Source organism: Paramisgurnus dabryanus, chromosome 14 (genome assembly GCF_030506205.2).
Source record: "Paramisgurnus dabryanus chromosome 14, PD_genome_1.1, whole genome shotgun sequence".
Lineage (NCBI taxonomy): Eukaryota > Metazoa > Chordata > Actinopteri > Cypriniformes > Cobitidae > Paramisgurnus > Paramisgurnus dabryanus.
Genome location: NC_133350.1, coordinates 36,126,176 through 36,143,635, shown reverse-complemented (window position 1 = coordinate 36,143,635; position 17,460 = coordinate 36,126,176). Strand labels below are relative to the sequence as shown.

Sequence of the window (17,460 nt, the reverse complement as noted above, 5' to 3'; positions counted from 1 at the left end):
GCTGCAAAGTCCTGGTATGCAGATGGCTATTCTTGGTGGCCACCATATAAGGACATTGATAGGATCCTTAAGTGTGTTAGAGTAATGGAGGCACCACAGCCAGAAAAAGGGTGGACACGACATAAGGCACGAATTCTGCACGAATCAGGTGAGAGGAGAAAATATTATTATAAATTAAAATGACCTTGCCCAGAGTAAAAAAAACAATATCTGAAGAGTTTCGATGCAAAATGAGATAACTACGGGGTTTTATTCAGAAATCTCAATTAATATAAATTCGACTTCAGTCGTTTTGTTTTGATTTAAACCTTCATAACTTAAAATACAGCTAAGTAGCACCATACAACAAAATATTAACATGATAACATAAACACGTTTTGACAAAAATTTAAAAACTTAAGTTTTGCAACAAAACTCTTCATCTGTTTTTAGTTTTTCATCATCTTGTCAATTTTCTGCATTTTCTCTACAAAAATAAATAAAAAATAAACATTACCTTAATTTCATTTTCCAGCATCTTTTCAGAATGTTGCTAACAATTGGAAAAAGGCCAGCTACACATCAGATATTAATTCGGAATCTGAAATCCCAGAAAAAAGATCTCACAAGTAAGTTACAACAAAAGAACATGACAAAACATGGTTTAACATGAAAACTGCTGTAATTTACCTTAGTTTCAAACATTCAATTGTATTAATCACACATATACTTGCTACATAGCAAATAAAGGGCAATGAAATGTGTGTGCAATTGCCATCTTGTCTTTGTTTTCCTAGAAGAAAAACCTTCTCCGATTACATGTGTTCCTCAGAAGACGAGGTACAAGAACCCCAACAAAAAAAAAAAGAAAAACGATACACAAAGGAAGTGTTGCACCCGCACCCAATCCTCCAGCAGTACCTAAACGCCCCAAGAAAAAAGGTAACAGAAATTAAATAAATTTATTAGTGATAAAACAATGCATTAAAGGCCCACTGAAGTGCCTTGGGACATGCAGCATTATTTTATGTGGTGACGTCAGTTTAAATGAAACAGGAAGTCAGTACAGAATTATTGAGAAGACCTTTTTAAAATTGCCAATAAAAATTCATTATGGCCATCCCAGCAAAACCAAATTTAGCAGTTTGTGAGATCAACAGCTGTTTTAAAATAAAATCTTTAAAGAGTCCCGATGTAGATACAATATGAAACACTTATTAGATAATATAAATAAATTGATGTGCAATGTATGTTAGTGTGTATGCAGAGATGTTTGTCTTCTCTTCTACTCGTCAGTGCTGTTTGTAATGTTAAGGCTGTCTAAACAATTGTGATGTATGATCTCCTTCTCATGGTTTTTAGCAATTATTCTTGAATATGAGCCGCTTTGTGTTATTGCCCTGGAGTGGGACACACCCAGTGATGCAAATTTAGCACACAGAAGACAGTCTGAAGTGTTACTGTGAATACTCGTATACCTATTGAGTTGTTTGGCTGATTGACGCAGAATACACATGGGGCGCTTATTCTATCAACAGAATAAATAAACAGAATAATTAATGTTGAAGCTGGCTTTAATTAAAAAACTTTATTAGAAGACTTCTTAACACATATAATGCAGAGTTCAGACTAAACGATTTTAGACCTGATTTTGACTCGCCGACAGGTTTTGAGAATTCGCAGACAAATGCCCGAAAGGTACAAACCATAATATCAGCAAGCATGGCTTTGATTCAGAAAAAGGGGTTCTTTTCTTTTACATTTTTCTTCTAAACGCTGCAAATGAGCACACATGCAATTTGTATGGCAAGCTTCTTCGGGCAACCAATTTTAATATTAATCCCAAATCTCACGTGAGAACTCCGGTCTTGCACGTGTAACCTCAGGTTGTTCCTTGTCACTTCTCACGTGCGTTTGGTTGTGAGACGTGGAACCCCCTGTCAACGATCCATCGTTCAGTGTGAAAACAGCAGTAACTGAACGCTACCCCAGATAGTCATGCAGTGTGAAAAGATCTGTGACCCGACAACTTTGAAATTCATGCAGTCTGAACTCCGCATTAGTGTGGGAAAGTGCCCCGTTATGAATTAAGTTGGCATTTAAGTTCATAACAGTGGAGAAAACAAAAGCACAATTTCTATTTTATCAGATCCTGTTGCACAACCTCCTGTCAACAAAATCAACAAATGTAAGTCAGAATTTTCTTTTTAATCTTTTATAACTTCACATACCAAAATCGACAAGTGTTTAAAGGTACACTTTGTAACCAAGCATAAACCTGCAACACTACAATTGACATTTGGTCTTTCTTTAATGTGGATAAATCTAAAGGTTAAAGATAAACTAGTAAACTTGTTTAAAGGTAATGCTCTTTAAAAAAAAAAAAGTGTCAGTAATGACCTCCTAACTGTCGACAGCATTTGTCAATCAGCAAAATTGGACAAGAAAAGAACAACAACAGACGAGGTGTCAGAGTGTACCCAGTTTTAAAGGTAGATTATTTGTTTTTTCAGGCTTGAGGTGAATTATAAATGTGCTTATAAATTGACTAACTGTGCATTCAGCCTGAAAGTGTAGCTGTCCAAAAAAATACTTGTTCCTTCAGTACCTAGACCTCAAAAAACAAACATTGGCCATTTCTAACTTGCTAAAAATAGTTTGTTAAATGCAATTAAGTAAGAAAAGTTAAATTATTTAAGTGAATAGACATCTACTCTATTAGAAAATAACTGATGTTATAAATGATGCCATTAAAGGAACACGCCCAGATTTTGGAAATTTAGCTTATTCACCGTATCCCCCAGAGTTAGAGGAGTCCATACATACCTCTCTCATCTCCGTGCGTGCTGTAACTGTCTGACGCAGCCCCAGCTAGCTTAGCACAAAGACTGGAAGTGAATGGCTTTAGCTAGCATACTGCTTCCAATAAGTGACAAAATAACGCCAAGATATTCCTATTTATGCGTTGTGGTTTATATAGTCACAACGTGTACAAATAACAAGGTCATATGAGACACAGCCATCTTTTAACAGTATATATACTGGGAATTATATTCTCTGAAGACGAAGCACTGCTACTTGGGCGGAGTGATTTGCACAACTCTGACCGAACTCTCTGCTCCTAACCAATGGCTTCTCGGGTGCTGTGAGCAAATAACTCCGTCCAAGTTGCAGTGCTTCGTCTTCTAAGAAAATAGTTCCCTGTATGTATACTGTTAAAAGATAGCTGTGTCTCATATCACCTTGTTATTTGTACACGGTGTGACTATACAAATCACAACACATAAATAGGAAAATGTTCGCGTTATTTTGTCACTTATTGGGAGCAGTATGCTAGCTAAAGCCATTCACTTCCAGTCTTTGTGGTAAGCTAGCGGGGGCTGCGTCAGACAGAGTTACAGCACGCACAGAGATGAGAACGATATGTATGGACTTATCTAACTCTGGGGGATCAGTGAATAAGCTAAATTCACAAAATCTGGGCGTGTTCCTTTAAATAGAAATAAAATATTGTTTATTAATGGTTTTCAATGCAAGGGTGCTGCCATCTTGCAATACCGCAGCATGTGAAATCACGAAGTTTGTTATACTGCATTAGCTTGAAAGATACAAATGGCAAAGAGACGGATAAAAACAGACAGCAAATGACACATGAAGGAAGATAAACACTGAAAGCAACAGGGCATGAGAAGGCCCAATCGTGATCATACAATCGTGACCAATGCAATAATGGCCTCCTTTTTGATGTCTTTTAATGGCCTGTTGCTTTTAGTTTTCATCTTTCTTTATCTGTCCTCCACTGTCTATTTTTAATTATCTCTTTACCATTGTATCTATTAAGCTTACTTGGGGCAACCAAACCTGTGACATCACACTCTGGGATGGCGGCACCATTGAGAACTGTAAATACACATTATTTTCTATTAAATGGTTACATTTATAACATTTGTTGAATTTTCTAAAAATGTATTTCATTTACTAAAAAATTATAATTTTCCGCTGAAATACAAAATAAAATTTGTTTTAAAAAAACAAGTTTTTTACACAGCAACATTTTTTAAATGTAAACCTTTATATTAAAATATTTACATATGCAGGTTTGGGGGAAATTAAATGTTACTGAAGAGACGGTAATCTCACCAATGTACAAATTATGTGCAACTTACCCACTCCACCTTTCTTAGCTCCAGTAGGCATCTCTCAGGCAGAACATACTAAAGATGGCAGGAATGTTGATCTACCCAACACACAAGGTAAAAGAACACAATTATGATAAGAAAATAAGAAAAACATTTACACCATTTAGAGACAATTTAAAAATTATACATTCAATTATCAATTAAATTCGTAGACAAGACCTATTGTGTCCAGAGACACTCAGGGGACCAACAAGAAAGAACAAAAAGTTAAATGCACATAAATTCAGAACAGAAATCTTACTAATGTACAAATTACATGTTGAAGGTGCAACTTACCCACTCCACCTTTCTTAGCTACTGTAGGCATCTCTCAGGCAGAACATCATAAAGATGGCAGGAATGTTGATCTACCCAACACACAAGGTAAAAGAACACAATTATGATAAGAAAATAAGAAAAACATTTACACCATTTAGAGACAATTTAAAAATTATACATTCAATTATCAATTAAATTCGTAGACAAGACCTATTGTGTCCAGAGACACTCAGGGGACCAACAAGAAAGAACAAAAAGTTAAATGCACATAAATTCAGAACAGAAATCTTACTAATGTACAAATTACATGTTGAAGGTGCAACTTACCCACTCCACCTTTCTTAGCTCCAGTAGGCATCTCTCAGGCAGAACATACTAAAGATGGCAGGAATGTTGATCTACCCAACACACAAGGTAAAAGAACACAATTATGATAAGAAAATAAGAAAAACATTTACACCATTTAGAGACAATTTAAAAATTATACATTCAATTATCAATTAAATTCGTAGACAAGACCTATTGTGTCCAGAGACACTCAGGGGACCAACAAGAAAGAACAAAAAGTTAAATGCACATAAATTCAGAACAGAAATCTTACTAATGTACAAATTACATGTTGAAGGTGCAACTTACCCACTCCACCTTTCTTAGCTCCAGTAGGCATCTCTCAGGCAGAACATACTAAAGATGGCAGGAATGTTGATCTACCCAACACACAAGGTAAAAGAACACAATTATGATAAGAAAATAAGAAAAACATTTACACCATTTAGAGACAATTTAAAAATTATACATTCAATTATCAATTAAATTCGTAGACAAGACCTATTGTGTCCAGAGACACTCAGGGGACCAACAAGAAAGAACAAAAAGTTAAATGCACATAAATTCAGAACAGAAATCTTACTAATGTACAAATTACATGTTGAAGGTGCAACTTACCCACTCCACCTTTCTTAGCTACTGTAGGCATCTCTCAGGCAGAACATCATAAAGATGGCAGGAATGTTGATCTACCCAACACACAAGGTAAAAGAACACAATTATTGATGAGAAAATAAGAAAAACATTCACACCATTTAGAGACAATTTAAAAATTATACATTCAATTATCAATTAAATTCGTAGACAAGACTTATTGTGTCCAGAGACACTCAGGGGACCAACAAGAAAGAACACAAAGTAAGTTAAATGCAAATAAATTCAGAACAGAAATCTCACCAATGTACAAATTACATGTTGAAGGTGCAACTTACCCACTCCACCTTTCTGACAGACAATCACAGAGACAGTTGGGATGTTGATAGACCTAGCACACAAGGTAAAAGAGCATAAGGGTTGAGGGAAATCAAACACATTCATGGTCGAGCTGGGCGGTATATAACGTTACCGCGGAATAAAATGTCAGACGTAACAGATTTTTCTATTCCACGGAATGCAAATAAGTGGGTGTGGCTAACTCTACCCTGCCCCATGTTAGACTTAGTGTGACGGAGAAACATGTAAAATAATTCACTCATAAAAAATGAACGACTTATTTCTGTAATTTTTATAATAAGTGCCAGTGAATCCACCGCGAGTCTCGCAGCGAGACTCTAGCGCTCGCTCTCTCTCTGCTCATGCAGCAGCCGGTCTCTCACGTGCAGAGGTCTCTCAAGGAGCTGCAATGCCAAAGATTTTTGATCGCACATAATAGTAATAGTTGTAAAGTTTTCTGAACTTTAAGCAAGCTAAGACAAAACTTGCGTTTATATCAGTGACACGTGCGCTGCTGGAGCGATGTAGTTTGACATCCCATTTGCTTATTAGGGGTGGGAATCGCAGGGTACCTCATGATACGATTCGATGCACGATACATGTCTCCCGATAACGATAGTATCACGATTCGCCAATTCTTCAATAATCGATGTATTGCTTGCAAATTATATGCCGATACAAAACGATATCTGCCAAACTATAAAAACACAATGTCCAGATTAAGTGGAACTTTTCTCTTTATGCAAGTCCACAAAACGTTTTTAGGTATAGTGTCCAGCCTACCTTTTCTACTTAGAGCACTGTAGCCCCTGACTGAAATTTTTAAGAGTGCAGAAATGTTAGGTGCACACGTTATATCAATGAATGCAATTATTTACTTTTTCCCATAATATCTGCATTAGCCTACTGGCAAATACTTTGATAATAAATAGACTTCTGTATGCATTTGTTGCACATGCCATTATGCACAATTGATCAAACTTTAATAGGAAGCAACATACCCTTTTATCTGTAATGTAGGTGTTCATTTATAAGTTGTCCGGCACGCGCGCTCTCTCTCTCTCTCTCTCTCTCTCTCTCTCTCTCATCTATGCCATATTTAATGACCCCGCATCTTCTTGTGGTTAAATCTGTGTTTGATTTTAAGTTCACGCGGGGCTTTTGTATTTTTCATTTTGTCATAATTTCACAGAAGGCTTATAATTAGGAAACATCCACAACAAGCTAAACGTATATTCTGTATGTATATGTATGTATTTTTAAGTTGAAAACATTGTAAAAATATGTATTTTAAATTCTTCTTAAAAAATATCCTACAGAAAAAAAAGGCTTTAAAACCCCATGCGGAGCGAAGTCTGAGTCAGTCAAACCCTTAGTTTCAAGTCGGTTGTTAGTATGAATTCATTACTGTTTGATCTTACATACATTATATTATACCAAATATTATAAACTAACCCCAAATCTAAACGAAGTTTGAGGACTTGCATCATTTAAACCCTTAAACAGACTCCAAATAAGAGAACGAAGCAAATGAAAAAACACATCTACATAACCAACTGCTCAGTCGCCATATAAATATCTTCTCAGTTTAGTTTGACATGTATCTGTGAATAAAGAAAACCCTATTTACCCTACCTGCTTCGGTGAAAGCCCGTTTTTCTGACTAGATACAATAATGCCGGTGCTGCAGAGAAAACTCTCCCTCGTGATGATGGTTATCTGATAAAAACAACAGACGGATTGAACAAGATTGAATATCTGTATTTAACATTATTTTACAAATAATGTAAGCTGGCTCGATAGATTATTGTTGACTGTGCAAAGTTACTAACGTTAGCTTAATTTAACAACAGTTCACAAAGACGGAGCTTTGCTTTTAAACTGCCATGTGCAGTTATCTTGTTCATTTTCGAAAGAGCACCGCATATAATAAATGTTCTCGGTTTCATTTCGTTCTCCGTGTCTGTCTCGTTATTAACAAAATAAAGTAGACTTTATAACAGAAAGCTTACAATTCTCAGTCTCATGATGTGTTGATGCGGGCGGCGGAGAAGCACGTTTAATAACACGTGAGCCCTCATGTGAGCCAGTGGCCAAATACGGCGCAGCCAAACCCGAAGATAAATGGAAAAACTTAAATTCGTCTGCAATCTGCATTGCCAAACAATCAGAAATACATACGAATTAATGTTCATGTATATCTTACATTTAAGTATGTAAAAGACGGTATAGATGGAGTGAAAAAGCATCAAATAAGTCGTAACCCTTTGGTGGCACATTAAAAAAAACATTCTAATAGCATTTTTTAAATTCGAATTATTATTGCCGATCGAATATTGGAATATCCGTGCCCATCCCTAATCAAGACTAAATCTGTTGTTATCTTCTGGCCATTTTCACTTTGACATTATTAACTTTAAATTGCTCATATTTTAAAACTGCATTGAGCATTTAGTTAAAAGCTAGAGTGAGTGGCAAATTTCTGTAAATTTTTATAATAAAAACAATAAAAATTGAAAAACATGTACAGCGTGAAATATACCGTTCCTTGAAATAAAATGACTCATTCCGTGAAATAGATCTTTGGACATTCCGCCCACCCCTAATTCAGGGTATTTAAAACTAAGGAAGGGACTTGATCAACCCTCATGAAACAATTTAGAATTTATTCAAGGGATCGATCCAAATTACACAAGGTCACATGACATTAAAACATTGCAGGAGTTCACAAAGGTGAAATTCTTGCGATATAAGCATAAAGTTGATTTTGCAGCAAAAACGTTAAAAGTGCTTATTACACGGCTCTCTGGAATGCTTGATTCTGATTGGTCAGTTGAGACATTTGCAGGTTCGTTCTTTTAAAATAACCGCTCCAAAGTAATAACGCATAGCCGGTACTACTTTTACGATTAAAATCTCTCCACGCCAATAATGATTACCGTTTGGCGCCATCTTGTGACAAACACTGGACAACCACAAGTAAGAATGGAAAATTTTGACATTAATTTTAACATTTACGGAACAAACAAAACATTTAAACAGTGGATAGAAGAACGAACAACGACAAGACACAGAGAGCTTACTGACTTGACAAAATAGAGCATGACAGCTACGAAGCCAACACACAAATGGGCATTAAAACTTCTCAAAGACTGGCTAAAAGAGAAAAAATGAAGACAGACAAGTGTGAAGCAGAGGATCTTAATAAGGTATTACGATCATTTTATGCATCTGTGCGAAGTTTCGCAGAAGGATAAAAATGTTAAAACACATATGCCAATAAAATGTTTCAAATTCATATTCATGTCCAGTTTTTTTTCTCATGTGGCAAGTAGCTGTGTAATAAGCGGGATAATGTAGAGGCAGCCGGTAGTTATCGGGAAATAAGCCCCTTCAGTGTGATACAAGATCACACTTATTTCCCGATAACTACCAGCTGCCTGTACATTATCCCTTACTTGAATTATACTGTTCTGTCTTTTACTTCACTTTTTTGTTTGGATTTCTATAAATCTTTCAAAAAGTCTACGGCACATTGTGTTTGACTGTTAATCACTAAGTCATAGACCATCTCAGCAGTTTAAACACTTGCTTTACACTTCTTTGATTTCTGCATATTCTTGCTCAAGAATTACAGTGGCTTTACAATTTCAGTTGTAAAGTTGTTGTTCAATATCAGCATGTGTTTAAAAACTAAAATATTACGGATTATATAGTTAATATGGATGCTGAAATAAATGTGTGTAAGCATTATGAAGCAGGCAATTTGTTTTTACAGATGTAACAAGTGCAACTTATCAACCTACTCCACCTTTCTCAGCTCCAGTGGGCATCACTCAGGCAGACCATCACAGCTGGAGTGTTGATCCACCTAACACTCGAGGTAAAAAGCATCAACTAAATAGGAAAGAGTAAACAAAAACATTTTATTCACTGCATTTTGCACATTCTAATACGGCACAATATGTCTGTTCAACCCATAGAACGCCCTTTATCTGTTCTAAGTCCCTTGGGGAACCAACAAGAAAGAACACCAAGTAAGTTACCTAAACACAAGTTGTTTTACTTACTGTGTTTTTCAAGCCATCATAATTAGCTTACTTTAAGTTTTAACTTCGAAGCTCCATTTCAGCTTTGCATCTCTTAGGGGCCAGTCACACCAAAAGCGTTTATGGCAGTTGCAGGCGCCTTTTTTGAATGATATTCTATGGGCAGGGCACGTTTTTTGCCGCCGGCCGCGCACACGTTTTTGAAGGAGCGCTGAGAGCAGAAAAGCGCCCGACGTCATTCACGGCTTTCCATTGTCCAATCAAATGAGGGGAGAGGCGGGCCTTACGTTGTGATGAGGGAAGATTACAGTTGCTTTGAAGAACCGGACTCCACTCGCTCACTTTCTCCTGCGTGTTTGTGCACCTCTCACCCTCAAACAAGGTCAGAGCAAGCGTCCTCTTTTTAAAGTTTCTGCTAATATGACAGTTAACAGCAAAAGAGCGCTCACGCTTCAATAATTGATTGACAAGACAGCTGACTCGGTGGTTGCTTAGCAATATGAAAAGCCGCGTCACACTGCTTTTTTTTTTTAAAAAGGCAGTGTGTCGCGCCTTGCATTTGCAAGCGTTTAAAGTGCTTTTGGTGTGACTGGCCCCTTAAGCAAATCAAATTAGGGCAAACCATATATATGGGTGGGACAATTTTTTGAAAATGTCAGTGTTACATTTCACCCTAAATAAAGTAACATGTTCTTAAGATCCACCAGGGAAGATGCACATGATAATACATCTAACAAAAAACCTTACAAATATATATAAGTCATAGACCATCTCAGCAGTTTAAACACTTGCTTAGAGTTTACACTTCTTTGAATTCTGCATATTCTTGCTCAAGAATTACAGTGGCTGTACAATTTCAGTTGTAAAGTTGCTGTTCAATATCAGCATGTGTTTAAGGGTGTTTTCACATATAGTTCGTTTTAAAAGAACCAAACCCAGTTCACTTAGGGTGTATTCACACCAGGAAAGTCCGCTAGTTCACTTGCTTTGGTCCGGACCAAATGTTTTTTATTTTTTATTTTTTTGGTGCGGTTCGCATTCACACTGCCCTTTTTTCAAGTGAACCAAAATATGTAAACAAAACCACATGTGTATTAAGGTCATTCATTCATTGGACAGAAATTATCAGGTGGGGGAAAGCAGGAAGAGCAAAATAATAGAGATAATTCATAATGCAATATTTGTTCTGTTACTGATTTGGTGTTATCAGCAGGTAAACCGAAATACCACCACTTGAGCATATAATTTAATGTCATTTAAACGATATTATATTATTATATATATTTTGCAAAGACAGCATAGACCGCATGTTCTGACAGTCGCGCTGTGCAGAAGATGTATCAGGTACAAAGTTATCAGGCTTTTGCGCCACAGATAGAGAGATGCGCTGTATACGCGGCTTTCATTATTCATACAAATATAGCTATTCAGATTGTTCAATCACAATTATTTCAGTCCCTCAGGATTTCGCGATTTATTTTTGAGATTTTTGAGATGCGGTTATTGCGTGGCAGTAATTTCCAGAAATTTTAATAAAAATATTAAATGAGAAGTTCTCAAGTAATTAAATAATAAGTAAACAGTCAGTGATATAATAAGAACATAACAAAATGAAAATATGAAAATAAATACAACCTCAAGATACAGATTGTTTGTTTTTTGATTAACCTAGACAGCTGTCATACAGTTTGCCAAGATGATTTAAGGAAAATGTTATTAAAATAATTAACCACGTAAGGCGCATACATATTTTATAAATGCTTGATAATAATGAAAACATATGAATCAATCCTTATCGCCAACACTGAGATGTGCGTTGCGTAATCTTGTTTTTTTTACGGTTGTTTTAAAAAGTTTGAAAATGACTTGCCTACAGTAATGCACAATAGCCACAAGTCCAAAGCTACATTTTCCCTATAATGTGTTTTTTATTTTGTGTGTTATTATGCGTGTTTGTGACCGGAGCGTTCAAGTTCAAAGCCTAAAAGGAAGAAGATCGGTCCTCACGCGCTGACAGCATGCACAAGTTTGCTAATGCTGAGATGAGATGGTAGTGGACAAATGCCTTTCTTTTGTGTCCCAAGTTTTCAACAACTTAATATAAGGACTAAAAACAGTAAATTGAAATCCATTATGACATTGCTTCACCCAGTTTTTGTCATTTAAGTGAGACAGCAGGTGCGACACACAGCTCACAAAGACCTTTCACGTATGTATCTCCATGAAAATAATTAATTATACTAGATAACAATTAAAAACTTTTTTTAAAAATGTAGTAATATGTGCATAGGAGATTTTGATTGACTGTTATTTGTGGGGCGCGGTGTTGCTTGTGATGGGGTGCAGGAGAAAGATTGAAGTAAAATAAAGCCAGAAATGTTTACCAAGTTGTCTAACTCTGTATCAAAGAATATTGGATAATTTTATAAAAAATATAATAAGACATTTTAAATTACTGCTATTATTTTGCCATGAAATAAATAATGCAGGTTGGCAAGACATTTTTTTTTTTATTTTGCGTTTTGTTCCGCGATTGCGGAAAAAAGGTAAATTACGCGGATTTGCGCTGTTTGCATAATATTCTGCTATTACAATAAAGGTATTCAAAATCATTGTCGTACAGTATGCACGAAATAAACTGCTTGATAGCGCGTCTAATAATTTTCCATAATGCTTAGTATGTGTTTATTATTATTTTTATTAAAACAGAACAACAATAAATTAGTTAAATTATATTAAACAAAACGAATAGACGGAAAACATTGTACCCGCCTTATAACATAAATAAATCTTAAGATCCTTAGATTTTTCGAAACAAATGATTGGCTTGCATTTCTTAATGAATATAAAACTACAACAATATAAAACATGCACAAACTCGCCTAAGTTAAGCAAAGAAATAAAACGTTTATTATTACAATAAAGGTATTCAAAATCATTGCCGTATACGCACGACATAAACTGCTTGATAGCGCGTCTCCCACTAGCAGAATAACAATAATACAGATGTGGCCTTTAAAAATGCGCGTTTTCTCCCGCGGCATTCGCCAATTCGTCTCGCAGAGTCTCGCAGCATTCTGCAAGTGCTTTCGGGGGGGCTACTTTCCATTTTCCCTTAATGTGTTTCGCTTCACAGAATATCCACCAGGTGGCGCATAAAAACATTGCATTGCGTTGTTTCCAGAAGTTAATAAGGGCATTGCTGAATATTTTACATTGCTACTGTATTAAAACAGCAAAGTGATATGTCAACCCATTCTTGCCAGCATAACAGCGCATACAATTATTAAGATACGTGCAATGCGAACTTATAGGAAGTGCAACAGAGAATTTAGTGTGAGCCTAATAAACGCGACTCTATTTACAATGAATATCTTAATTATTTGTGTTGTCGAATTTTGACACCGTTTCATTGTTTGTTCATAATATTTATAATTGTCAGTTTTTCTAAAAGTATCAATATTTTAAACAGATTAATGTGGTATAAAAAAAGACATGTTTTAAAGTTAAAAATGTTGTAAAAAATATAGTAGTATTCTTATATTTTAAGAATAACAATATGATACATTTATACTGCGCTAAAATGCTTCACATATGGAAAGAGGAATTCTTCTCAACCACCACCAATAAAGTTTACAAATTATTCTTTAGAAAAAAAGGCGTTTAAACCCATGCGGGGTGTACAGTTGGCATATGATATCTTTTTTATTTCGTTTTTACATATTTATATTTATAAAATCTTTAATAATAGGCTACCTTTCTTGCGCATATGCAGTCAGTGTTTCTACCTAATTCATAATTGTAAAAAATATTATTGTAAAATAGAATATCACTAAAATAATTTATTAAAGTAACTTAATAAAATGTCTTAATGTCACTTATGTGTTTTTTTAGTTGGTCAAACCAAAATAATTGACGCGAACAGAGAAACTGTGCCTTTTGCGGACGAAAAACACCTCCGAAATGTTGAGTTTATGAATTTTTACAATATGTACTTTGTGAAATGTGTGTGTAAAATAATCAATTTTATAACATGTGGCTGTAGAGACAAACACGCCGCATCGCCTTCCAGATATCTTACACGTTCGCATTCAACACTTTTCAAAACTTATTTATATTAAATCTAATTAATAATTATAAATTATGACATGAGAAAATTAGAATTGTGCAAAGAGCCAATTCAGATATTGTTAATTAAAGCTGTTTTATACACCTTTCTGTTATAAATGTTTAAAAAAATATATTAGTATTCTTATATATTAAGAATAACAATATGATACATTTATATTGCGCTAAAATGCGTTACACATGGAAAGAGGAATTATTCTCAACCACCACCAATAAAGTTTAAACATTATTCTTTAGAAAAACGCCTCCGAAGTGTTGAGTTTATGAATATTTACACTTACAATATATACTTTGTGAAATGTGTGTTTAAAATAATAAATTTCATAACTGTAAAGACAAACACGCCGCATTGCATGATTTTATAAATACCGAGGTCCATATAAGTATTTTCCAGGGCATGCACCCCAGGAAAAAAAGCTTCTTATTTCCCTGCTCTACATATATGAATTTTAATACATCAGAAAACCAAAGAATCAAATACCTATAGATTTCAAACCATGTCAGTATGCAGAAGACTTGTGTTGGTCATTAGGAATACATTGTAATAATTATTTTACCATCCTGGGCACACTAGTTGCTGCACACTTTCTCTTCTTTTGTTATTTATTTAACTTTAATGACTTCAACAGGTACTGTTTATTAGGCTTTAAGACTGAATGCAATAAAATGTTCAAGCCAAAATATGAACATTTAAACTCCGTGCACGCGCGCTACGGGTGGATGAAGCGTTGTACCGCGCACGTGATGCATCGCGTTTTCAAGTTCAAGCTTAGCAGAAGTCCAGTGCAACACAGGGAATCTAATCATTATACAGTTAAAAACATATCTTCAAGAATTAAAGGGTGGCGTGGAATGTTGTTAATAAACATGCTGAAAAACGGAAAGTGTATTCTAGTGGTGTAGTCTACGTGATACGCAGGTATACGCCGTATCAGGCACGTGCACACATAGACATCAAAGGGGGCTTGAGCACCTGCCCTTTTTATTTCTGGAGAGAAAGTGCCCTTTTTTTCTGGGGTGCTTTTTAAAAAAAAATAATAATATGATCTTTATTCATATAACAACTGATGTCTGTCTGTTTCTTGTGTTTTTTACTTGTTGCTTATTTAATTTAACATGAATTTATTCAGAAATCATTTTAATGAGATTTAAACTCTTATATAAAGAAAACTAGCGCTATTTGTGGCACACAAACGGTTAACAGATGAGTCCCGCCTCCAAAATTCAAATCGCTAATATGATTGGCTTTACCTTTCCTTAGTCCCGCCTCTCTACCTTACTTCGCTTTATGATTGGTCTGTCTACACTCGTGCTGCATCATTCGCGCTTCAAGCGCCAAAGCTCAGCCTGCCCTGAACGAGACGCGATCATGTGCATGATTATGCAGGCAGCTACCGGTAAGTGTGTGAGGAAGAAAGCATTCGTCTATTAACAGTTTTATGCACAAAATATGGGACACGTTGTTACACATAACGATTCAGGGACATTGTTTTCCACGGCAATCCCATATTAACCTGAAGAGTTGCAAACTTGTAACAGTGTAGTGTATGTATGTAGTTTAAATAGACTGCTCATAAAATAATAAAGCACAAACAATAATACAATTGCTAACTACAGTAGTAAGCTTTTTTGTTTGCGTTTTTTGTAATGGCTGTTAAATAAGTATAATGTGTTATACTGGAGTGCTGGAGTAGATTGGGAAGAAATCTGATGGTTCAGTATTTTACTTGCCCAGTCTGAATTTTCACTGACATCACAAAAAAGTAAAATATAAAATACAAATAAGATAGGCCTAATCTATATTTGTTGTTTCTGACATGTGTAACCCTAATAAATATGAAACCTAAGATTAAAGGTGCCATAGGATGTGTTGTCATTATATGTTAAATTGTTATTTGATAATTTATTAAGTGCAAAAATTATCCAGAAACGTTTTTACATGTCCATTTACAACCCTAGAATTTGTGATTTTAATTAAATGGTCTATTTTTGCCCTATTTGAAAGGGTCATGAATAATAATGTTGAGCTCTGCTCTGATTGGCTCTGCTCTGAGGCTCATGCCAGAAGCTCACATTAGTAAACAGACCTTATATTTTGAGCCCTTATCAGACAAAAATACATTTTGAGTAACAACTAATCAGCTAAACGCTAGCATATGATATAGCATTTATTGGCATGTAGCGCTAACTCAGCAGTCACAACTTTGTTTTTAGCATTTTAACAAATTTGTAATTAATGTGTAATTTAATGTTTTCAAAACATGCACATTGTGTAATGGCTTCCTTTCCTGCTCTATAAACCTAGACTACTGAGGAGACCATGGTGTCTGTGTGAACAACTGATTATTTTGTAGACATCTTTTGAAAAGTAAACAATTGCGTGAGTTTGAGGAAGATAAAATTAATTAACTTTTTAATATTTTTTTTAAAAGGAAGTCAGAATTGCATTAATATATATATACTTTTTTATACATAATTATGAGAAGTGCCCTTTATTTCACTTGAGCCCCTGCCCCTCAAAATGTCTGTGCACGTCCCTGCGCCGTATACCCACTAGAAATTGTCAAGGATTTCCGTATACCTACTAAAAATAGCGCGAGGATGCGTAACAGCATGGTTTTGTGACATTTTTAAACTTTTAGTCATAATATAGATGTGAAGCACTGACCATTAAATGCCACACTTGCTACCTTAGCGGGTTGAAATACATATTAGGCAATATACTTCCTGCCGAACTGCGCGATCCGATCGGCGTATGAATTTCTATGAAATCAAATTACTATAGTGACGCGAAAGTGACTGGGGAGCCGACTGGTGTTGCGCCACAAGTGAGTGACAGCAAAGTACCGCGAGAGAGACTCCAGTTATCACATGGAGAAATCTGCTTTGAATCGCTCTCGCGGTACTTTGACATCACCATGAGGTCTGCTTAGCCCCAAATGAAGTCGAACCTGCAGTGTAGCTGCTCACTCGACACTGTAAACAAACAGTCCAGAGAAGTGAACGAGTGCTGCAACATAAACTCCATAGAGTATACAACGCACATGTGAGTAAACAACATTTAAATCATCAGTCCAGTTTATTACTTTATCTGGAGGTAAGGCTCCAAATACAATAAAATAAGCCCGTAATTATATCCTGATGATTTTAGCTTTCAGTATGTTTGCTTGTGCTTCACAGTGTTAAACTTTCCTTCTCTGTGTTAATTTATATATCTACGTTCAAGATGTATATGATCTTAAACTTCTGTGAGGAAATTCATGTCTGCGTTGATGTTCAGTTCAGACTTGCAAATTAAAGATAATTTTCTTCACTTTGGTTTGGGTGTCTAATATGCTACATTATGGTCTTGTAATAATAATTAAGTAAAAGCCTATTTTCATTTTTAAACAATGCTTATATTATATGCAAAAAAAGCTTTTATATCAATGACTATGCAAATGAGAGTAACTTCATGGTCATCTTAAATGTGTATTATGGTAATTAAAAACATTTACACCATTAAATTAAACATGGTAATGTTATCAATAGTTGTCAGATAATAGCTATTGAAAGAGTGGATATTTTTCTCCTTCAATCCAAGTGTT

At 35.3% G+C, this 17,460-nt stretch overlaps 1 protein-coding gene and 1 long non-coding RNA gene across 4 annotated transcripts in view; one reads left to right on the top strand and one right to left on the bottom strand.

Annotated features, from left to right (window-relative positions):
- LOC135758196 (uncharacterized) overlaps positions 1-17,460 on the top strand; it is a 118,307-nt gene that overhangs the window by 35,214 nt on the left and 65,633 nt on the right. The window lies entirely within an intron of this gene.
- On the bottom strand, positions 5,382-7,517 carry LOC141280726 (uncharacterized). The gene is made up of 3 exons (XR_012335042.1): positions 7,332-7,517; positions 5,696-5,748; positions 5,382-5,452 (listed from the first exon to the last, which is right to left on the bottom strand). It is a non-coding gene; the product is annotated as an uncharacterized lncRNA (long non-coding RNA).